This window comes from Chiroxiphia lanceolata, chromosome 3 (assembly GCF_009829145.1).
Source record: "Chiroxiphia lanceolata isolate bChiLan1 chromosome 3, bChiLan1.pri, whole genome shotgun sequence".
Classification (NCBI taxonomy): Eukaryota; Metazoa; Chordata; class Aves; order Passeriformes; family Pipridae; genus Chiroxiphia; species Chiroxiphia lanceolata.
Window position 1 is genome coordinate 68,619,738 of NC_045639.1, and position 25,357 is coordinate 68,645,094.

Genomic DNA, 25,357 nt, shown 5'->3' on the forward strand with positions numbered 1-25,357 from the left:
AACCTCAGTTATCATAGTAAGGATGAGAACTTTCTCATTCTATGTCATTTGCATAATAAACCTGGAAATTGCATTTCAGGACTCAGCAAATATTTCCTAGGAGGTGGGTTATCACATAAGATGAACTCTTGAACACTTTTGATGCTATAGTTTCTATATATTTTAAGTAGGTTTAGGCTTTTCCATCCTCCATTTATCTTCCTCTCATGCACATACCCTTCTGGTATACCTTCTCTCCATGGAGAAATACATCCTTAAGCTAAATAAAAATATTAAACCACATGGTACAAAACTAATAGTTAAAAGACCTGTCAGTTTATTTCACACTGCATTGTAGTGAGAGGAGGCAAAAGTAAACCACAGAGAAAAAACATTTCCAAAAGATGTACATTTTACTTTTGCAGACATGAAAACAATTTCACTGGGAATAGTCTCTGTCATAGCACTTGATAGAATGTGTCTCTCATATTGTGAAAAGTAAGCTCTTTTTCTCCTTTGTTTTACTTTCTGATACTCTATTTCCAGACAAATCTGTTTCCAGAGGCAAAGTTCTGCCTAAATATTGGCCCATACTATTGTAAAAAAAAAATATTAAAAAAATTAATTTTTTTCGTTGGCTTGGGGTTTTGGTTTGGCTTGGTTTTTGGTGGTTGTTCTCTTTTTCAATATGGGCATTTTACATCTTATTAGATGGTGTTCATCAATCATGAATCCAACTTGTCTAGGCTTTTTATCTTCAGCTTTTAGACTCTGATATCAAGACAGAAAGTGGTAGATTTTCGGTCTGAATTTTTCATTTTATAACACAGTTGATAATGTCATTAAAAACTCCGTGTTGTTTGTGTCCATTTTACATTAAAAATACCATCTATAATTTAGCATACAGCACAGATTGATCACTTGCATCTTTCTGTTCCTGCTCTGGAAAGGCCTAGTAACAATAAATCAATTAATATGGATTACAAGTGTAATTATTTAGTCATATCTGCAAAGATATGCTTGAGTAATAAAATTATTCCAGGGGAAAAAAGCCAAGCTAAATTTCAATAAATATGGTGGTAGTTAATCTGTGTTTTCACAAATGGAATCAAACATTAGAAAGAGGGTAGAGGGAAGCGCTTGGAGTATAGTTCATGTATAAGTTCATGTATAAGATTTTCTATTCCTCAGCAGTTGTTGAATAAGTTTTTCTGCAAGAAGTCTCTCTTTTGAAGATCTAAACATCTCATAAACTTTATTCAGCAATTATAAAAATAAACAGTATCTGTTAAAGGCAAACCAATATTTACCTTTAATTTAACCAATGTAAGCAGTAAAACTTGAATTAATAGCACTCTACTATTAGCTTTAGAATTAAGAACCAGAATTATTAGATGAAACCAAGCTTAATCTTTATTTTAGTTCTTCTGATTTATCTGTTTTGAAGAGAATCTTTTATTATAACTAAAATCAAACCATTATTTGACCTCATTAAACTACTGCTGGAGTAATCATCATTCAAAATATTTACAGTGACCAAAAGTATAAACAAAATCACCTCAAGAGTTCATCAGAAATACTGCTTATTTTTTCATGGGACACTTCTAGATAACAGCACTTTTTTCTCCCCAGAGTTTTAAACAAAAATTTTGGGATCAGAGGGGACAAAGAAAAGATTTTAAAGAACGTGTTATCCAGATGATATTTTCTGCTTGGTGTTACTGCAGAGCCTTGCATATTCCATTCCAGCACATGTTCCATGTTCTCTTTACAGGACTTTGGGCTGGTTCTAATGTTTTTAGACATTATTCCATTCACTCAGCACTCAAGTACTTCGTTGGTAGCAGGGAATTGTCAGAATGGCAAAGCACATTTTCAATCCCATTTTTAAAGCAGACCTTTATTTTTAATGGTACCTTGTCTGTTTATGTTAGTACTTGTACTTTACATACTCTCTGTATTTACTGCTTGGCTAGAGGACACTACAAAAGTTTATGGGTTTCTAAACAACCATATTTAGTTCATGCTCTGCAGAACACCAAAACACCTGCTTAATGCTAAGTAGTATTACCTACATGACCTCATAAAACTTGACTATGTCTATAACTGTCTTGTTGGATCAACACCCTAATTCAGCTTGGAATATGCATAACTGCCCTCCATAGCTGTCTGTAGTTGATGACTTGTACATAAAATCAGATCATCAAATGAAACCTATTCAAATGGTCCAACCTGTCAAATGGCATCAGTGAAATCAATGAAGCTACATGACTGACAACGCCTGAGAATTTTGCCCAGGAATAATAGACAATAAAACTATAAAATTATTGGTAAGTAACTTATTCTAAAAACTCAGGCACATAATGGTTATCATAGGTATACACAGATCTGGGAAAAAATAGGAATGAAATAGCAAATTATCTGGAAACTTTTTTGTGGAAAGTGCTTACTAGGAAAAAAAAGAGTTTTATAGTAAGTCAAGCAAAAAATAAATCTGCATTCAAAGTGATGTGAATAGGTAAGTGAACAACCTATTTTGGGGTTAGATTTCCACAGTGACAACTTTAAACACAGTCTGAATTTTAAGTGTATTTTTTTTTATCTCATGGAATAAGATGAAATTTCCTGACCCTAGCCAAGTAGCATATCTGAGCAGAGAGCTCCTTAGGAGACAGGCAGAAGTAGCCATGTGTTTGTCATACATAGGGTGATGCTCTCCCTTTTGTCCATGGGCATGAACTCTCTGCATGGACTGTTTGAATCTGCCTGATTACTGATATAGACCCAATCCTAAAACTGTGCAGTCCCACTCAAGCCAGTGATAAGGAAAATTTTTAATTCTTAGATTCGCACGTATATTTTGTTCATTATTTCTTCATTGTGCCTTTGCTTTTGACTTTAAAATTTTATGTCTGCTAGATTGGAAGTATGTACTGAAACACTTAAAACAAGTTATGAAATATACTTATCCTTGCAGCTTCTCAAGTTGTAACCCTTCTTCCCTCTTCTGCCTCATCATAAAATTCATACCATCTTTATGGGGGCAACACTTCAGACTAAAGAGATAGTTATCTATGATAGGAAAAATCTAAGAGGCTAAACATAAATGTCCACTGGGATTTTAAGAAAGCCTGCTTGGGCTCCAGCTGCCCTTTCAGAAGGTGGACCTCCTCTAGGTTCTGTGCCATAACTTCTAGCACTGTGATATCTCAGACAGTATCAGGAGCATACACATTAAGGCCTTGTTAGATAAGAGGAAAAAATTAATATCAAAGCTTAAGACCTTGCTGTGAAACTGCTCTACAGTTGGTCACACAAAGTGTCACTGGCAAAAATAAGAACAACGTCTGATTGGACCTCTGAGGAAATACTTGCAGGCTTCAAAATATATATGGACTTTATATTAAACTTAGTAGCTCAAACATCACTGATAGTCGAGATAATATTTAATAAAGAAACATGTCCCTCTTACACAAAATGGACTAAGGGTCCAATAAAATCATCTGCATTTGGATAGTTGCAGACAGCTTTAAGTAAATATATAACTGAAACAAGCGGTTGTAATACACAAACTGCACAGATAAAAGCAGTAGTGCTCCTGAGCATCCCAGCAATTCATACACCCAGCACTTGAATGTATCAGCCTGTTTTACTCTAAGTTATGCCTGTAACATTAGAAGGATCAGCATAGTTTAGTTTTCTGAAATACAGCTGGATTATAACACTATGTTCAAGTTCAGCAGTTTAAATTAATTCTACTTTTTTTCTTTTGTATTTTTTCCCTTTGGAAGTGCAAGACGATACACAATTCATCAGAGTAGCATTTTTTACTACTCTGCTACATGATACTGCTAAAAGTGGGTTCAAAGGGCTACTCTGATAAGGAACTTGAAGAGAAAGAAATGTTGATCACTCAGATAAGATTGAAAAACAGAATTGCAACCTGTGAGAATTTTAAAGGAGGGATATCTACAAGTTGTACAGTGGGGAATACACTTATCTTGACCTTAGTAAGCAGGACTGAATAATTCATAATCTATGTCTTCCACAGGTGATGAATTTTTTTGTCAGAAGAGACTTATACTTTTAAAACTGTATAATTAAACCAACATAAACTTTGACCACAAAGTCCTAATTTGTTGATGCTGCTTTTAATAGCAACATATTTAGAAATCTAAAAGAAATACGGTATTTCAACTTTATCTTTTTTTATATATATACGTATAAATATTGAAAGAATAGCAGTAATTTTACTAAAGTTAATAAAAGTTTACCTTGAAATAGGAGATAATACTTACAGCAATGATAAACATGAAAACTACCAGTCAGATAATGTGTGAAAGAAGGTTAATAGCAAGGTAAAGGACACACCAGAACACTTAAAACTGCTTATCAGCTCAAAGGTTATATAGTTTAGTACATCTGTTTTAAGACAGCATAAAGCTGTATTCCAGGAACATAAAAGATCTGGAAATAGTGACTTAAAAACAGAACATTATATTACGGAATTACTGCCTAAATTGGAACTAATGGTAAAATGAAGCTTCTTTCTGAACTTGCTGTGTTTTGTAGTGGCACTTAGTGTTTTTTCTGGATGGACCTGAACAGGTGAGAAGATTACTAGAGAAGTTTCCTGGGAGAAGATTCAACTAACAGTTAAAATCATTCAGGATTCCTCCTGAAATGAAGGAAATGTCTCCAGACAATGATTATTTTTCATGTATCTTAAACACCTATCTTTATTCATCTTTAAAGTGATAATCTAGATATGTATATCTCACTACCGACTTTACAGGATGCTTCCCTGGGGATGGCCAAATGTAAGAGAAGAGGAAGTCCCAGTAAAGAGGCTCACTCTGGTGCCTTCAGATGTGTGAAACTAGTCATAAGAATCAATTCAGCCTTCACTCAAATTATCTTAATCAATCAAAACACAATGCTATTATTTCTGTTATGCCGTTCCAGCCTGATTCAAGTAGCCTAATACATTAATACCTTAAAAAAAATTACCTTAGTTCACAGAACTGTCATTGGTTTTATTTTGTCTTAAAGAATAATTAGGTATGAGGCAAATTGAAAAGACAAATTTCCTTCTGCACTCAAATATGTATTTTATTGTCTTTAAGTTACTTTGCAAGGAAACTGTGTAAAACTATAGTTTTTGTAAATTTTCTCATATATTTTGAAGTGTTTTGAATTTGCAGGATTCTCTAATGCTTATTAGTTGAAATATTAGGATAGCTCAACACAGTCTAAAGTTTGGATGAATTTACACTGAATATACAGAGGAACATCTATTCTAACTAATTTAAAGAAGAATGAAAATTGGATTAACAATTTGTTATAAAGAAATCTCTCATAGAAAAGGGATATATTTTGATATGGCAGGGTATACATGCATATATATATATACACATATATATATGAAAAAAATTGCAAGGGTTATTTAGGTTGGAAAAAAAAATAGAGAGAGAACTTGAACGGATTTCAATAGTCAGATACATTCATCCTATTACCACAATGTATCAACATCCTTTCAACAGTGGCATATAGTTATTGAATAAGAGAATACTATGAAATGAAGGACCAGTGCAAGATCAGCTCTTTCAATTCGCTGTCAAAAACATCATAAAACCAACTGTAATGTATATTTAATTTTTCTAATTTACAAACCCAAACCAAGATGAACAGAGGTATCCAAATAAAACACACCATGCACTGACCTATTGTTCGTAGGTATCAGAAAGGAATATACCACTTATTCATTAAAGTTCAGCTCTATGGAGGCACATAAAAACATGCAAAAACCAAGATAAGCTGCTGTGCTTATCTTGGCTCTTTCACATTTTCACATTTTCATTTTCACATGTGTGGACGGCAAACTCTGTTTAAAAGACCAATTATTAACCACTTGTGGACAAACATGAGCGAGTTAAATGGGTCACTGTTCTGAGTACTACCAAGTACTTATTAAACTTATGAGCCACCAAAATGATGCTTGGAAAAGCTGACAGGAATGTGACATACAGCAAATCTTTTTGCCTCTTCCATGTAGATTATTACATTAACATACAAATTAATACCATACCTTAGTGAGTTCAGTCTATATCATTAATCACTGTAGACACTGATGGATGTTTGACTGCCCTCCAAAAAATCCAGGAAAGCAAGTACACTTCATACCATACTCTATTTGCCCAAACTCCAAAACTACTTCACCCCATGTACTGTAACACCAAACAAAGTTTTTAAGGAGTCGATTCCCAACAAGGAACCTCTTTCCTTCTAGTACTACTGAATCTACATTTGTGTAAGTAGCCACACAACAGTAAGAGCAACTAGAAATTGCTAATGCAGAGAAAGTAGTTCTGAGAGTACCCACTGTGATTTTAAGATCCCTAAGACTCTTAAAGCGTGACTGAAAAGAGCAGAAACTGTTTCTCCTCAGCCTCTTGAGTCATCTGATAAAGCAGTGAAAGTAAAAGACTTGGAAATCTTTCTCCCCAAGAGCAGCCCTGCAGATATCCACTGCTAATGCTGTTTACATATCCTCCTAGCTAGTGTATTTTACTGCTATTATTTTATTTGAATAATTACCAAACGAAAATACTTTTACAGGGCAGACCTTCTTTACAATATTTTTGCTTAACAGATGTCCATCATGTCTCTTAATAATCTTAATAGATAAAACTTCCTCCCATTTCTCTTCCCTTCTCTTCCTTTTACACCAAAGCCAGGTTTGAATATGATGGAGTGGTATTGCTAGGCAGCATTATTGGGGATGTCACTCATCACTACACAGCCACTACTGTCTGGAAGTGCTTCACAATAAAAGCAGATTTTTGTTGGTACACACTTCCAGCTATTGCTACACCTCCAAAGATTATGAGATAACAGGAACCCATCAAGAAACATGTCAGACAAGCCTGCAAAGTCAGTCAGCATTCAGATGAGAGTATCCTCCACTGCTTGGTCTTTACAAAGTACATCTCTCATCATTTTAAAATGCTTCTGAGTGTTTGAAGAATAACAATAATTTAAAAGAAAAATGCCAAGTTGCTGTAAAAATCTTACTATTTAACTTCATAGCTAGCATGCATCGTATCTCAGCCATCCTCAGGAAATATGAGTCAGAGTGTGTCAGCAATCAAACATATTTTTCTGTCATCCAGATAAATGTCTGACATTTTTCTGTTACTCCTGACTTTCTGTCAATGTTCTTGGGCCTGTTTATCTGCTATGATTCTAAGTTTTCTGCTCTGTGCAAGTCGGTGTGGAAAATCACAGATTCTGCTGCTGCTTTAGGCTGACCTACATTCCCCAAAAGATTAGGCTGCCCAAAATACACTCTTTAACTTTCTGGGACACGTCTGAACAACAATAAGCTTCATGAAGAGGAAAACACATTAACACAAGCTCCAATTCGCATCAGTCTTCTCTCCCAGCAGAGTCTCTGAAGTAGCAGTGTCACCGAGGGCACGCATACTGCTTTCAGATCTTCTGCTGAGTGGTGTTTGACTAGTGATAGCTTGCTTTTTAACAGCTTTAGAAAACAATAGCAAAGCAATCCTGCCAATGTTGTTTTATTTACTCCCAAAGGGGGCACGTGGCCCGTTAGGAAAAAAAAAACAAACAAAAATCCTAATTAGATAATGATCAAAGTCTAGAGGACACATCAGCTCTTTTGTGCAACACAAACGCTGAGACACAAAAGATTCTTGCAATGTGGGCTCTTATTTCAATGCACCAAATACTGCAGTCATGTACATAATGTTCACTATCAATACAGTCAAAGTAGAAATTCTGGCTAAATATTGGATGGGGAGTTGGATGTCTTTGAAACTGTCTTTCCTAGAGAGTACTGACTGAGAGTAAAGGCTGGGGATTCTGGTCCAGATTCATAGGTATATACATTATATATTAGGTGTATACTATGCAGGCCTTCGTATGTACTGTGTGTCAAAGATCCTTGCCTGGTCATGGAGATCTAGTCAATCTAGAGGGAAGATACCAGGCCACCTAAGTCCACTGAACCACACCTCAAGTAGATGCCTGCATTAAGCCAGCTAAATAGATCTCCATTAATAATACTGCAACCATAGTTTACACTCATAATTTTTAAAATAAGTATTTTTTCAAATAAAAAGTCTTTAGATACTGCTGCAAGTGTTTAGGGGTTGTAGTGATGGGATACCAAACATGGTGATACCAAACAGACATGGTGATACCAAAAAGGAAAAAGAAAGGGAACTGTTTTCAGATACGAAATTTTGCAAATAATTTCTGGTCTATACAAGCTAAAGTGAACCAAGTGTAGCATGTGTTATAAGGAGAATACTCCAGTATGTGTGATCTTTCCAAGTCTGCTACACAAAAAATTGTGACTAAAAGCAGAAAAAGATTGTATTAATGTGATTCACAATAATACTCTCTGCTCTTACTTAAATTCTCAACTTTGTAGAAGATATTCCTTCTCAATATCCTTGTATTATTACATCTGTGCAGAAATATAAATGAAAGTGATAGCAATAGCAGAGCATGGCATAGAAACACATCATAGGTGAGGGACAACAGAGACAGGAACGTTGGAACCCCATGACAGTTGCCCCACTTGAAAGTGGCTCTCCCTGCTCTCTCCATGAGCATCTCACCAGCAAGCCCCAAACAAACAGCCAAGCCAAGCACATCAGATCCCAGTCAGTGACAAAGCCTGTAACAGGGTGCTAGCAACAAAACTAGACTGAGATGTAAATACCCACAGACGCTATTCATTCTTGCTTTAGTGGTGTCAGGTATTAATATTTACTTACTTTCTGCCCCAGTTTTATGCTGTTCATTTGATTTATGAATTCCAGTCTTAGCACTCTGCTGCTTCAGCACAAAACAATCTGAAGTAAAAAAGGAATTGCCCAGAGAAATTCCTTAATATTACACAGCTACCAAAAGAGGTGCAGTTATAATGGTCTATAGAGTGGGAAAGAATAGGGAGAGAAACTGTAAATAAAACTCCAGTGATCCTAGGTAATCCTGCAATGCTTTGGAGACTTCTCAATATGCTTAGACTGTTACTATATGAGCAGGTTTGAGCAACTTTTAGGCTTTCTCTCTGTCATGAATCAAATTAGCCCTAAAACAGTGTGAACCTAGTCTTCTATATCGTATTTTTCTACAGACACAGAGAATGTTTGTCACAATGAAAAGAAATATTAGTTCACATAGTTTACCAAATCAAGAGTGAAAAGGTTTTTTATTTATTAATGACATACAATTACTACCAACCAGTAAACTACAAAATTAAAATTCAGTAACAGCAATAAAAGTAAACCAAAAGTATTAGATGCTTAGAAAATGTTAATAAACATCTACATTTTTCTAAACATCTTTCTGCAATTAACCCTAAGACCTACACACGCCCACACCCATGCTTACAGAGTTACATGCCATCCCCACAAAATTACCCATACCATAGTGTGTTACCCCATGTTTCTGTCTCCGGGCCATGATATCCCATACTTGCACACCTCTCCTGTGGAAGATGTGGATTACTCCTTGGTAAAATGTGCAAGCAGACAATGCAAAGGACCATGCAATATAAGTGTTTCAGCATTTAAAAAGGGTTCTTACAGTAGGAGGCTTGATAAATTTGATAAAAGAGATTGAGTTTGAACAGGGCCTGGAATGGAATGGTGGAGTGGGATATAGCAAAGAACACTTCTAATTTGCTGAAGGTATTTTTTTTCGTTAGGAGAAGTCAAACTCTTATTATTATTATTAAAGAAGTTACTTAAACACTCCAATATTAAATCAGGGTGCTTCATAGAAAGATTCCTTTCGGCAAAGTTCATTTCTCTCTATGAAGCTCACTTTTGTATTTGATGTTCTGCTGATTTCAGAAGAAAAAAAAGGGATTCCTGGGGGTTTTTTTGCATGCCACTCTTACTGGTACAGTCTCTTGTACACTGTTGTGGTTTTCTTCCTGAAAAGAAATAATTGAACTCTGCTGTATAGTACAATGATTCCAGCAGCTGTATTATGCCAAGATTTTTTGTTTGTTGCCCAACATTTATTTTTAAACTGGTTGAGCCTTGCAATGCCTTGTTTTATACTCTGTGTGCTTTGAAAATACGTGTAAGAATCAACTGAAGAAAATAGAATACAATATTACCTTATTATTATTTTATTGATGCATTTTCTGGTAACCTTATTGATGCATTTTCTGGTAACCTTATAAAATTCTGCTTCTGTGCAGACACCACTTTGTTATCACATATGTCCAGCAGAAAAACAGTAGTCAGGGTTTCAGAAAGAGGGAAGGTGATATAGACTTATGAAGATGGTGAACTATAGCAATGCCTCAGATTACTTTACAGAACTTATTAAACTTACACAAAACCTGGAAATAACGACCTTTCTGGGAATCTTTAGAATAATTTGGACACTCCCAAGATTTTAATTTTTAGCAAGTAATAAAACTGTGATGTTTATAATTTAGTTTAAAACAATGTGTCACTTCCTAGAAAGCATTCCCAAAGACATATCTAAGCAAGTCGCAAAGTAAGACAGAGCACAAATGTACAATGAACAGTATATAAAACATCTATATAAAGTTCAGATTACTGTAAAGAATATATGAACTTTCACAGCAAATAGTGTCCATGTACACACACGTAAAGACAAGGAAAAGTCTGGAAGAATAATTTTGATTTCAAAGATGTCTATTGTAGGGTTCTCTTTACTTGTATTTCAGTATCCAACTGAACATATTATAGACAAGTTGCTCATGGAATGGGCCAACACAAATATTATCTGTTGTTACTCTGCTTTGTATTTACAACAGGAGGAGGATTGAGTGGTCATAAGGTAAACCTAATTTGGGTCTCTTCATAGTTACAAAAGTTTAAACCTTAAGAAAAATAGTCAAATTTCTGTCAGAAAAAAACACAAGTGTAGTTGATTCTGTTTTAAACCCGAGATATGGATGAAACAACTCCCTGCTGCCCTATGATACCATGGCTACAGAGCTCTGCTTGCTTCTCTGATAAGTTCTTCGTAAACATCGTGTGTGCCTGGTCAGGTCTCAGGTCTCCAATCTCACTTTATAGATATCAAGAATCATTCTGAAAACTAGAAAATGAACCCATTCCTTTTTTTTTCTACAATCAAACCTATAAAAAAATTCCCTGAAAGGCTCCTGTTCATTTCAGTGATCCAGTTCACTACTGGGATTAAATTATAACCTGTTAATAAATGGCTATATGTTCACTAATATGAAGAATAACTGAAGATATCTTAATATCTTTCCAAAGAACAAAATTATGGGTTGACACAAGGAGAATAGGAAGCTGAAAAGAGAAAATAAAGCATATTAGCCTAATATATATTTTTAATACATCTATAGAAAATGTTGCATGCTTATGTCAACCTTTTTGTTGAAGGACTGCAGTTTTCAAAGACATTAGATTACCTCAGTAATTATTTGCCCTCTTAGAACTGACAGTTTATAATCTTTCAATTTCATGATGCAGACAAAATGGAAATCATGTACACATGATCACATGGTAGTCTGAAACTGGGCATAAGAAAACACTTCAGTTTTATTGAAAAATAAAGCCAAAATATATAGATTTCAAAATCTATATTGACATTCACAGTTATTTAGTTCTGGAGTTCTGGCATCAAAGTATCCAGAATTGTCAATTTCATTATTTCTCATTTCCTGAAAATATGGACACAGGTGAATCAGGAGACTTTACAATATTCACCGGTCTCAATATATTTTCATCTAATACTTTTCAAAGCAGCTGCAAGCACCAGCCAGGATTTACAATGAACACTAAAGCACGAATAATACATCCAGTACTGACAGAATTTGTTCTCTGTTGGTATCACATGTTTTTTCCTTCTTCCCGTGCCCTAGATGCAGCCTGATGCTTTTATACATCCACTCCCAGAGCTTGAGAAAGTAGCTGTGAAAGTGCAGGGTGGCCACCTTGACACTATTTTCTGACTATCAGAGTCTGTTGGGAAGGATGAATAGCCAGGTTCATCTTTTAATTATGTTTTTCTTTGCTAGATATTCCAATCAGCCCTTTTCCAAGCTTCAGAAATAAATGAGTCATAAAGCTACCTTTACTGCTCTGCACTCATTCTAATGCTATACAGCCCCTACTGCTTCACAGGATTGTAAATATTGCAATCCAAATAGTTTTATGTGAAAAAGAAAACAACAAACTGTTAAAAGTCCAGGATTCATTAAGGGATTTCCAAAAGTCTCCTTAGCAAGTGAGAGAAAAGATGAAAGATGGAAAATAATCAGGGGGGGAAAAAAGTAATTTGTGATGTATATGTATAAATCTTATACATTTAAACAGTTGGGTGTTGTCAGAAAACATATATTTAGGAGTATATAGCATGCCTTTTATCCTCTTTCTTTTCTGAAGATTTTTTGAAATAATTTTAATGATAGAGTTCAGTGATAAGAATGGAACTCAAGTTAATGATGGTAAAAAATTTACACTATTTAATGTCACAATCATTGCAAAGCCACATTTGAGAAGCTCACTACTAAAAAATACATCTGCCTGTGGAAGACTGAACATGAGGCACTGTAGGAAAAAACATTAAGAAAAAGATAAATAATTTCATAAAACTGACAGTGAAAATCTGCCACTTGTGTGTTTATTGTCTTAAAATGCATGGTAATACCTCAGTTTCACCTAAAGTATGCACGGTTGTCAATAAATAGAGGCAGAGCAACAGAAGGGTAAGCAACAGCCATAGGATTAGGACATGTTCTTACAAAGCAAAGAAACGTTGTCTTGCTATATTCTAAGCAGGCATTAAAGACTTGAAGTGGCATAAAGCATTCTTTGATTTCTTTTCATTTTGTAAACCTTTGCATTTTCTGCTGTTTTTTTGGGAAACCCCTCAAATATTATGAAAAGTGGGAGTGAAAAATAAATAAAGATTAAAATGAAATCTGAAATAGACTGTGGCCATGGCATTTCTGTTCTGAGAATGAAAATATAAAATAATAATAAGAAATAATTAAGAATCATTGCACCCTATGGAAATTTCAACTCTAATTTTCAGATGAAAGAGGTCTACAGGTAGACATCCAAACAAAACAAAGTTTATTAAAGTTCCCTAAGTGTGATGGGTCAGTTCATACTACTAGATTGTTTGCAGGCCTATTTTTAGTTTATAGGCATATAACTAATTTTGCCAGTGTTTGAAGTATGATCTTTTGAACCTAGTCTCATAAGAAGTGTGTTTTGCCAGCAGAACTATAATGCATTAGGTAGTAGTGCACATCCTGTAGACACATTGCCTGGGCCCTACAGTAAATGTAGTAACATGACTTCACATGGTTCTGGGTCAAGCAGTCAGTAAACTTATAGATAAATCAAAAGTGAGACATTTTCTAGAAAAAAATCATGAAGAAATAATGTGGTTTTAAGTTCCTTACCTCTGGGCTCTGACTTGACATTTATAGCTCTTAAGACTATAGGAAAATTCATAAGACCTCCTTGTTTCCTTGGAAAAAGAGGAATATTGCACCTGCAAGCCTAAAGATAGCTTCCATTGAAAGATATGTAATAAAGCATACAATATATATCTCACATATATTGTATATATATATTTATATACTAAATATACTGAAATAATTCAGGTTTTCTGTGGGGGGAAAAACAGAAGTTCTGAAGTTCTCTGAAAGTTTAGTGAGTGAATAAAACCTCATACAAACTGGATTAAGAAACACATATGACACTGGCCAAAATTCATATTTTGACAGAGTTTGTTTTCCACCTCGATGAGCCCTCAGTATATACGTCTTTGCTCTGTACATGGCATCTTATAAGTTGCTGACCTTTTTCAAAAAAACAATAGCTCATTCTTGAAAACAGAGCAAGCATGTTAACCAAGCTTTCAGAAATAAGGTTTTCCTCTAGTTCCCTAATGGGAACAATTTCTCTTGCTTTTTTATAGCAACATGCAGAATAATTAATGTAGTTTTATTTAACTAATTAATTGCAAAACACTTCATAACACAAGCATTTACAAGTGGAATATTTAGGTTACAAAATAGTTTACAGATAATTGCTATTTTACAGTTAGGAATATTTAACAGTTACTGCTGACTTCTTCTCATGGTAAATGCATGTATTCATCGGAAGAGACAACCTCTGTGATGCAAAGAACAATATCCTACCCCCAGCTGCACATGAAAAGCCAAGTTGCTTTTCCATTCTCCATAAGAGTGTTCAGATTATCCCTATATGTGCTTCTTATAGCATTGCTAGGAGGGTTAAAATAATGACTTAGAGGAATGTATGTGCAGTTGGGAGGACAAGACTTTTTACTACTCACTTTTCTGACTGTTTTTCATTCTGTCTAATAAATATTATTGTCATACCATAGACTAGAAAACAATAAATCCTGACTAGGAGTGAGTAAAGATTTATTCTGTATTTTGGAAATTATTTCAGAGTTCTAAAATGTTGGAACAATATAACCAATAAGCCTTGTAATAAATAACGTGCCATCTACATTGTGAAATTCCATTGCTTAGAATATATTAAAATAGACTGTAGTATTTAGTGCACCCAAGATTGTGGGTTCTACTTAATTATACTAAAAACACTTATCTGAGCCTAAATATCCCTGTTGCTCACTAATCTGCAATACAGATATTAAATAAAACTAGTCATGCCAGTTCAGATTTATTCAGATTAGTTCAGATTTCTGTAAGGAATATATGAACTTTCATGGCAAATTCGCATGAACGCACACACACACAAAGACAAGGAAAGGTCTCAAAGAATAATTCTGATTTCAAAGATGCAAGTTTTTCTTTTCCTGTATTTCAGTAGCCAACTGAGCATATTATGCACAAATACAAATGCCAAGTTCAAACTTAGTTTCCGCTAAGTTTGAAGTCTCCTTTTTCTCTAATACACATCCTATCATTTATTATATATTTGTATAAGTTGTTCTTGTGGTGATACAACAATAGATCTCAATCATAACATCTATCTATAACAATAAAAAAAGACCACAAAAAATCAGTTCCTAGCTAATTCAGACTTTTTCTATTCTTATTTCTGTTCTCTCTCCTCTCCTTTCTCACTATTTTTCCTCCATTAAAAGGATGTCTTAAAGTTTAGCAGAGTATGTAATGACAGGACAAAGGGGAATGGCTGTAAACTTAGAAGGTAGGTTTAGATTAGATGTTAGGAAGAAATTCTTTACTGTGAGGGTGGAGCAGGTTACCCAGAGAAGTTGTGGATGCTCCAAGGCTAGGTTGAATAGGGCTTTGAGCAACCTGGTTTAGTAGGAGGTATCCCTGCCCACAGCAGGGGGGCTGGAACTAGATGGTCTTTATAGTTCCCTCCAACTCAAGCTATTCTATGATTCTATGATTTTGGACTAAATAGAAGTGAATGCCAATGTCCTGAGGTGCTTTGAAAAATGCTAGTAGTGACAAACTTTCACTCATCCCGAAGAGATATCACTTTGAACAGGGGTCATCTAAACCTTATCCCACTGCTTTGCTCAACATAAAAGGCATATCTGCCTCTGTCCTTCAGCACTGACATTCACATCACTCAAACAGTACGAGTTAGCACTCAGATGATCCAGAAAGGACTGGAAATTAGCTGAACTCAAGATGAGAAAAGTGTTTGCCACAGTGCATCATCATCCCTGCTTCTCATGCCCACTTCAGATCCACAGCCTGGATGAACCAGAGATGATCTTGGGAGACCCATGCAGGCAGCACAGCTGTGTTCTAAGCAGATAGATGTGTCATTATCCCTCACTCATGGGCTTCTGCGCACACACACAACTTGCTATCTTTACCCTATTCTTTTCCAGACAGGAACTCTGCCCAAGAAGAAAACGTAGATAACACATATTAAGACAAGAAAAAAGAAAAAAATCTTGTCCTTACATGAAAAGACCCTCTTATGTAATCTGATACAAGCAAACAACATTGGCCTCAGTTGTGGAAACAACTGGCTAGAGTCAATTCAGAAGGCCCAAATACTCTCACAGAAATCAGAAGAGCCATTTTCTTCAAAAAGTAAGCTACAAGTCTTATTAAAGTACTTTCAGATACACACAATTGTGGTCCGCTCTTAGTGTGGTATTGCCTAAACACTGTGTTCCCACAGAATCACAGAATCACAGAATCACAGAATGGATAAAGGTTTGAAGAGACTACTGGAGGTCATCTAGTCCGACCTCCCTGTTGAAGCAGGTTACCCTAGAGCACTTTACTGAGAATTGATGGCTTTTGAACATCTCCAGAGAAGGAGAATTCCATAACCCTTCTGGGCAAGCTGTTCCAGTCCTCTGTCACCCTCACAGTAAAGAAGTTCTTCCTCATATTCAGGTGGAACTTCTGTGTTTCACTGTGGTCATTCAAAATGAGAAAAAAAACCACCAAAATAAATCCCAGTTGTTGCATGGGTTAGTTCTCAGCTCCTAAAACTGTATTTTTCAAGGGCACCTCTGACTACACCAGGTGAGCTATTGCAGTCCCAGCACCAGGCAATTGGCATTGAAGTTCTCACTTCGAAAACATCTTCAAACTTTATTTACTCAACTGACATATTTGATGTTTCTTCATTGCCCTGCTGTTCCTATTTAATATAATTTCCTAACTCTGTCTGTGTGGCACCTGACAGCAACAGTTGTTGCTCCATAACTTTTAGTCCCTGACATGTTGAAGAGTCAGTTTTTTCTAAACAAAGCACACTTAGCTGATACTTGGCTGCCATTCAAAGATGGATATCTTAACCAGTGATATTCATATGTTTTCCTAAAGGCCCCATTGCAGTGCTTTTACATGCAGACACCCATTGGGAGCTGCTCAGAGGGCTGCTCCTCATCAGCACATTGAGGACCTTTCTGTATTAGGGCTTCAGGTCAATTCTTCCAGGACCAAATCTATCAGGGAAAGGGCTGGATAAATATCAGTCCTCAAAGGCAAATCATACTCCACCTCTTTGTATAGTCTTCAGCAAACACACTGGTTGTTCTCAAGACACCTCTGACTGGAAAAGGATGGGAAGTCATAATTGTTCTACTGTTTTATGTGAGGGGATGCTCATACGTTAGAGTATATGTAGTTTTAAGGGTGTGTAAATTAATCCATTGCTAGAGGTAATATACTTTCATTACTGTTTTCCGAGGCTTTCTATAGAGAAACATTTATTTAGGATTTTAAAAGTCAGTGACTGAATTACGGTAACTGCTCTTTAAATTTGCAGTCCTTATTATGTTTTTCATTCAAGTAGTGGTTCAGCAAAATAAAAATAAAATCCAAAGCCACTCTGTTTTGTCTCACGTAGTAGTAATACCACAGCACTTCACTCATCCTCTTTTTTCTGAAATAAACCTGCCTATGCCACTACAAAAGGAGCAAAGTGTACAGAGTGAACAAATAAAATCAATCAGCTGAAGCACATAATTCTTGATTTGCACTCAGAGAAGGTCATGGAGCATTAAGTAATTCTACAAAGGAAAGATGAAGATGGTAACAAATCATCACCAGTCAGATGAGACAAGATCATAAATGAGAAATACTGCTGCTACTGTAGCACTCTGTCCTAGTTAGAACAGCTGGGACCAGTTCATCACTGGATGGGTGTAACCCAAAACTGTGTATTCTATAGCCTTCCATGCCATTTCCCAGAAACTGTTATCAATAGACCATTTACACCATCTGCCCAGAGCAGCCTGACTCCTCAGACTATAAATTGGGTGTTAAGAGGCCTGTGAGATAAGAGGATGCTCCTGTCCTCACACCCATTGTGGAACTCCCCACCCTGAGGGAGGCACTGGGCATTCCTGCCTGAACTGGAGGATATATAATCTTGGAGTCTTGGGACTTTTTTAATCACTCGTGGGATCCAGAGGAAGACTGCAGACCACCACTCTCAACCAGACTGCAGAACATCACTCTCAACCAGAGAGTGGTAGCCACCACTCTCGACTGGACTGCAATCATCACTCTTGACCAGACTGCAACAGCACTCTCACCAACAGGTTTTTCCCTCTCCTTTTACTTTGGACTCAGGGAGCCCAACGAACACCACCCTGTTCATGCCCCAGGGTGCTGGGTTATACATTTCGTTTTGTGGGTTAAAACCAACTGTTTGTCTGTATAATCGTATTTATTGTATTATTTTATTAAATTGTTATGCTGATTTATAATCTCTCTTTTGAGTGAAGTTCATTTCCCCTGCCAGTTTACCTTTAAACCAGCACACACTACTATAATTTAATTAGTGAAACAAAACTGTTTAATTTTCCTACAGCAAGAGGACAGAATATTTACCATGAGGAGATGCCGATCCTTGCTGGATATGACCAGACTCCCATGAAAAAGAAAGATTGCAGGATATTGCTCAAGGGGAGCACCTGGAAGCTCAGTTACTGTCCTGAGAGGGAATGGGATGAGAGGAATGTGTTACAGGAAATTGACTGGAGGAGCTCCCCCTCAAAATAGAGGACTGAAGTTCTGAACAGGGTATGGCATACAGTGGAAATAACAGGAAAAAAATTGGTGCTAAGAAGAAATTAGGTTTTCCACTAATGCTTTTCTAATGTGAGAGTATTTCCTTTGAAATAGTTATTTGTACTCTTATTTGATTGGTATATGGCCGTGGAAGATATTGCTTTGTTCCTGTGTTTTCCCTGCTTTAAGACTCATAGGTCTGTCTTGGTTCGTAGTAGTATGCTTGGGAAGAGATAATAGGAAATATGAAACAAATAATTGTCTCCTGTGTAGCCCCAGCTGTAATAGTATCTGAACAGTATCTTAAATACATTCATCATAGACCTTATCAATGACAGATCAAGGACTTCATCGTGAATTTTCAAGGCCCTTGTTAGAGCTTTGTAGGCTACATAGCAGATAGTCCACACCATCAAGAAACAGAACAGATAAGATTGTTCAGAAGTGTGTGATATGTGCCAAGGTAAAGCAAACACACTTTGCAGATAGTAGATGGGTACCGGATCATGTAGAAATTCTCCTCTGACCTTGGAGAGGTGGGTCTATCTATAGTATTCAGTCAAGTTGCAGAACAGAGTCCTAAGGAAAATAAATTATGAAAAAGCACTGGTTGCAAACTTAAAGCCAGATCATCTGAACTGCATCTGGTTTCAGGCAGCAAAATCCCATCCATCAACCAGCAGAGATTTTGCTTAAGCCTTGTTTTAAAGGAAAATTCCAAAGGGTTAGCAGCTAGCAAAAAATGCAACCTCTTAGAAATATCATCTGCATGAGAAAGAAGGTTGAATAATATCCATAAATTTACTGTGTAGATACTGCAGATCACTGAATAGAATTTTGAATGATAATAAATGATTGGCCATTAATGGGTAAAAATCTGGTAACCAGCCAAATTCTGTTAACACAGTTACATATGCCAAGGTGTGATCTGAGCCCCAAAGCCATTCATGTCCTCTCTCTAGACACAGACTCTTTAGGGATGAAATATCTGATTAAAATGAGGATTTGTGGATGAGTATATAGAGAAGCATTGGCAATAGTTAATTCAAATAGGGAAAGAGAAAGTGGTATCTAGGTTTAAATTCAAAAATACCAAATTTTTGTATCTGACATACATACATAAAGTAGAATTAAACAAATTCTTCCAGTTTGGATTTGAGTCTCTTGAATTACTCTAGAACTTGCTTGTCAAATTTGCATCTGTATAAATAGATCGTATTTGCAGAAATAAGAAGGTCTTGCTCCACCTCTGCTTAACTGCAGGCTCATGTATTCATTCAGTGCCTGTTATCAGTGCTCCAGTGAGGGGGAACAGCAGGAGCCAAGCCACAAGGGGGATGAGCTGGGATAAGAGGGTGGCCCCAGGGCAGTCTGTACCCTCTCCACCCGAGCAAGGCCAGGGAAACGATAGGCACAACCTCTCCCAGGGATCCCAGGAAGGGTAATAGATGAGCCTGGTCCCAGACAGGAAGCCCAGGAAAGAATTAAAGGAGATAGGCCTGAAAGAGAACTGGAGACAAGGGTATCCACACTCAGATCTAAGCTCAATCCCAGCAGAGCAGCCAGTGAGATAGCAAAGACAGGACCAAGCACAAGTACCTCATGGCTCGGGCAAGGTGGAGGTGCCCCTTCTGAACTAAAACAGAGAGCCCAGACCCATGTGCAGAAACCTGTGGGGATGTCCCAGCTGACTCCAGCACCCACTGGTGTGTTTAGAGTGATAATCTGTGAGTTTTCTTATTCATCTAGCATATTCTCACATTACTATTTGTATGATAACAGGCAAAGAAATTTCTCCTGCACACATAAAGTGTTTGGAGTAAGTCAACCTGTTTGATCCGCCACCACCCCTGGACTCCCACCAGGGGAACACTCTACCTGTTGTGCCAGAGCTCCATTTAGACTCAAACCCAGGCAGCTGGTGGGTTTTCACCACCCTGGTCTTGGCTTGGGCACCGTGCCCCAGTCAGAGTAGTCACTGTCTCTGCCTTGTTGCCAGCTCCAGGAGCAGTCTGATCTTGCTGCTCACATATACAAAATCACAGCGTCCTGCAGCATGATGTGTCCAACTGGGAGTGCTCCAGGTGTCTCATTGCTGAGAAATGTAAGAGTAAAGCTGATTCAGACACCAAGATCTCAGCCAACAAGGTTGCTGGAGGTTAGACAGACTCATTATGGAATAAAAACCTATAATTTACTTCTACAATAATTAGCCCAGGAAAAGCAGAAATTATGCTATTCATCAGTTCCAAAAAAGGCTCAAAATAGAAAAAAAAAATAAATTGAGTGATTACAAATTTTAACTATGCCCCAAGGTTTAAATTTTTTTCTGGTGCTCAGTTTTGTCAATGAACTAATTATGGAGTTCCCTGAATACTTTTGAGTTTTGCAGACAGTGACTTATGTAATGATAAAATCTTTCACCAGTTCATATATTTTTATAAAAAGAAATAGTTAAAGACTGAAAAAAGATCAATTAACTTAGTTAAACATTTATAGTTGGAGATACAGACTATGTATAATATGTGTAAATTGCATGTACAAAGTATTACTTTCATATGTAGTTCAAATATACTACCCATATAACATATTCAGTATCTCTAATTACAATCTCACTCTCTAAAATATTCGGATACTTCATTAATAATCTTCAGATGACCATAACATTTTTCTATTTCAAGAATGATGAATTTTAGTAGATTATTTCCTTTACCTCATGTGAAGCTATCTGTGTTCTTAAACTCGTCATGGATACTTAGTTCCGTATTTGTCTGGGATTCACATGGAGAATGTCTTGATGAGTCACATTCATATTTAGGTGCAGCATTGACTTTTAATATGTATTTTTATCTTAGACACAACTTTACATGAGAATGAATTTGCTGTTCAGTGTTTATTTTTCTGTAAGTTACTCAAAACAATTATTAAAGGAAAGAAGATTGTTAGAATTGCAATTCACCTCCAGCTTAGTTTAACAATCTCTATGGAAAATATTAAACTGGTATCATTATAAAATGTAACTTAAGATGGTAAAAAGTGCAAAATTATTTCCATTTTATTTTCACAGAGATTAGCTGAATGAAATATTTACATACTGTTTCTTAAGTGTCACGCAGCTGTTTTCTCTATACCTATAGAACGACATTATTTCAGAATACACCATTAGTAAACTATTGTTTACACAGGTACAACCATGATTCTCTTTTAGAATTACATTGGTATTGACACTCTATTTTCATCATCATTGACAAAAAGAATAGAGGGAATTCAACATGTTTTCATTAAAGTTATTATAATCTTTAATCTATTTTATTATATTATATTTTTATTTGACTTTTCCCCTACATATCTTTTATGAGCTTCAGCTGTTCATGCCTATCAATTCTGAATCTTTGGCAACTGTGCTAAAGAGTTAATTAAGGTTTAGTTTTATACAGTTAGGGAGATGAATGTGGTATATAGTGCACATCCTTATCTGTTGAAAGCAGAATGAAGCTTTCTAGGAGATGTCATTGTCAGTAGAAACAAAACATTTGCATGCATGGCAATGTTTAGGAATGTTTAGGAACTTCTGCACATTCCTGCTTTTTGAAATTCACGTGGTAGTTCATTTCTACTGTAGTCTATTTTAAAAATAATTAATTCTTACTTGAATATGGGGAGACAATTACTACAGTGGAAGTATAATGCTTTTAAATGTCCAGTATGAAATATGAAATGAGAACAGAATAGTACCGGTCTCCTTTATCAATTTTTCCTCTGACAAAAATGGTTCTGCTAAACATTCTCTTCCCACCAATAACTAAAAATACTCTGAATTAAAGGATCAAAAAGTACTTAACAAAATACAAATATTCTTTGTTTCATGACTAGTGTAATTGAATCTGAAGGAATATTTCTGAAAAATTTGGGGTCTGAAAGATGGACTCTATCAGAATTAAATTCTGCTCCTTGGGCTGCCACAAATTCCTGTGCAACACCTTATAAGTTAGTGCAGACAAACTGTCAGAGATGGCAGCTTAATTGATGGCCATACCGTGTCCCATTTCAAACCCCAAAGATGGATTTATAAAACCACATGCTATTGTCCAGATGTCCTTTTTAGAGCAGCTCCCCTCTCCTTCCCCTACAGATACACATGTGAAATAGTTCCCCTGAATTTCAGCCTAAAACTGTTCTTTTTTTCTTTCCACTGCCTATGAAGATAATTCCACAGATGTAAGGGTATGTCGTATAGGTATACTGTAGTATGATAGAGCATAGTGTGGTACAGTAGGAGAACATTTGTGGAGTGAAGCACAAATGTGTGTGTGGATTCTGAGGTACTGATACGTACTCTGTGTCTGTTTGGGAGATTTTACTTGTCTGGGTCCTAGTCTTGCTGCCCGGAATGTACATTAGAAGGTCTACCATTAGCAGGTGTAGTGTGTTAGATGCGTTCCTGGAATAATCTTTTGCCTTAGCTTAAGAAGTCCATTTGTATGCTTTGAGTCTGCTCTCATATGAACTGATGCTTAGTAAATTCTGGATAACTGGGAGATTTGCTTCAAATGAGCACTAATGATCTGAACGACAATACTAGTGTGGAGGTTCCCATAGCTGTATAACGTGGATGAGATTTATCCCACTATTACATTTACAGCATCAGATATTGTTTTCCAGCTGGTCACAAAGTAGTCAAATTTCTGCTCTAATGAAGCATTTACCTGCAGGTACAAGTAGATTAGGTATCTTTACCTTTACAAGACTCAGTTTTTCTGAACAATTACCTTTAATTTAGTACTGCTGTCTCTCTTGTAGCTGTACAATGGAAGCCAAATTCTTACAAATAATAAGGAAAAAATCTTCATACTAATGAAAGAACATACTAATGGTTTCTTCAGTGTGGGAGACTAAAATAACAAAGGGGAGGTGAGACTCTCATCTTAGTGAAAGCAGTTCTAAAAAAGCTACTCTTCCAATATCATGCAAATAATTCCTTATTAATTTTCCTAGCTTTATTTTCTTGTTTTCTGAATTTTAAAAATGAACACTTGTTCACTTATATTAAATAACTTCTTTTTACCATCACTTTCATGATAAATAATTATAATGCTCTAATTGTATTATACTGTATTATACTATACTATATTATACTATACTATGCTATACTAATACTATTTAATGTAATTTCACCAATTTTATTAAAGTGTATGATGTACCAAAACCATTCCAAAATAGTCATAGGAACACATTTACATATATCCAATAAAACAAAAGCAATTTGTCCAAACAGTAGGGGAACTGATTTCACAGCATCAGTTGCCTGTGTTGCCATGTGGTAGAAGTCCTAATTTACTTGGTGTCTTTGAAGTTTTGTTGTTTCTCATTAGCCTTGCTATAATATAGAAACACCATTATTGTCTGAACAAGGAACTGCTGCAGTGACCTTTCCTTTGATAGCATTCCCAATTGTCTTCATCCGATAGCAGTTTTAATGGAGTGAGTACTTGATGGGGAATTCCTTGTTTGACAGGCACCAGCTTACATGACAGGGAATAACACAGCCAGGAAGAGGGGAAGTAAGTCATACTTTTTCACACTAAAGAAAATGAAATTCTGCCATTTACATACTTAGTCTGCAACTATTCCTCTGTGAAGAGACAGGATGATTCCACAGCTGTGAAGACGTATCCTCTCAGTTTCAGCTTGGGTGATTGATTGCTTCCTCTGACAGCTCTAACTACAGCTTTGGAAAGGCTGAAAGGTTGGAAGCTGGTTTGCATCTAATCCCCTGACTTCTAGGAAAGGATCCAAGGAATATCCTGTTAAGAAATAGAGCTTTTCTAATGTATCATAAACCACAGCAATGAGAACCAGATATCTTGTTGGAGTTTCTTTGCTGTGATGGAGCTAGTGAAGCATAGTCTGTTCATGGCAGACTGCAGGTCAGATGGTATTAGTCATCTCAGTTTAAGTGGCTGGAAAGAAGTACTTTGAAACCTAGCTGGTGGCCCTCTGTAATATGCAGAATGAGCAAAGTCAAAGCATAAACTATAACACAGAAACGTTGTAAAAAAAAATTCTTAACAAGTTGGAACATAAATATTTTAATAGAATTATGACATGATGGAGTAACTGGGAAGAAAATTAATTATTCTCATTGTTTTGATAGTTTCGTTTGCATAATTCCTTTAACAAAAATAAATATACAATAAGAGATTTCTCTTACTCTTAACCTGCTGGTGCAGGTCAATAAAATCCCTAAGAACTCACATTTTCAGGTTTTATATAAGGGTTTGCCTTTATATTTTTAAGATTTCTTTTAAAAATCTATTGTTTCCCTTGCAGAGACAATATGAACTGTGTGAGCAAACAAACTGGCTGACTTAGTAAGTGGAAGGAATGAAACACCACTAGCACCTAGGGAGATGCATTTCCAACACTCGTCTTAATGAGGTGATTTCCCTTTGAAGTCAACCTGAACCACGAGTAATTGTTTTACACCAACACCAAGAGCAGCTTGCCAATATTCTTGTCCATTAAGACTCAGTCTAACAGTCATGTTCTGTGTTTTCAATTAAATACATGTTCTACAGACTGTAGAACTGTAATGCTTCTCAGCCTGAAGAAGACTCTTTCAGGTGTTTTGACAATGTAGGCATTTTCCTCTTTGTTTGAACATGTGTCAGGGCCTCAGATGTGTCCTTAGTAAAAGTTTGGATTGTGGGTAGCTAGTAAAGAATGAGTAGAAAACTAGTATACCAGAGGAATCACTCTGATTTATTGGTTCCCTTACAAATGTAAAGCCCTCCTCTCTCCAAACTATGCTATTGTCTGAAAAATAATAGATTTATTTGAAGGTATTTTCTT

The 25,357-nt window shown here is 36.1% G+C and overlaps 1 long non-coding RNA gene across 1 annotated transcript; it reads right to left on the reverse strand.

Annotated features, from left to right (window-relative positions):
* Window positions 1-1,958: 1,958 nt before the first annotated feature.
* Window positions 1,959-25,094, reverse strand: LOC116785224. The gene is made up of 3 exons (XR_004356432.1): window positions 25,082-25,094; window positions 20,549-20,554; window positions 1,959-2,050 (listed from the first exon to the last, which is right to left on the reverse strand). It is a non-coding gene; the product is annotated as an uncharacterized LOC116785224 (long non-coding RNA).
* Window positions 25,095-25,357: the final 263 nt, after the last annotated feature.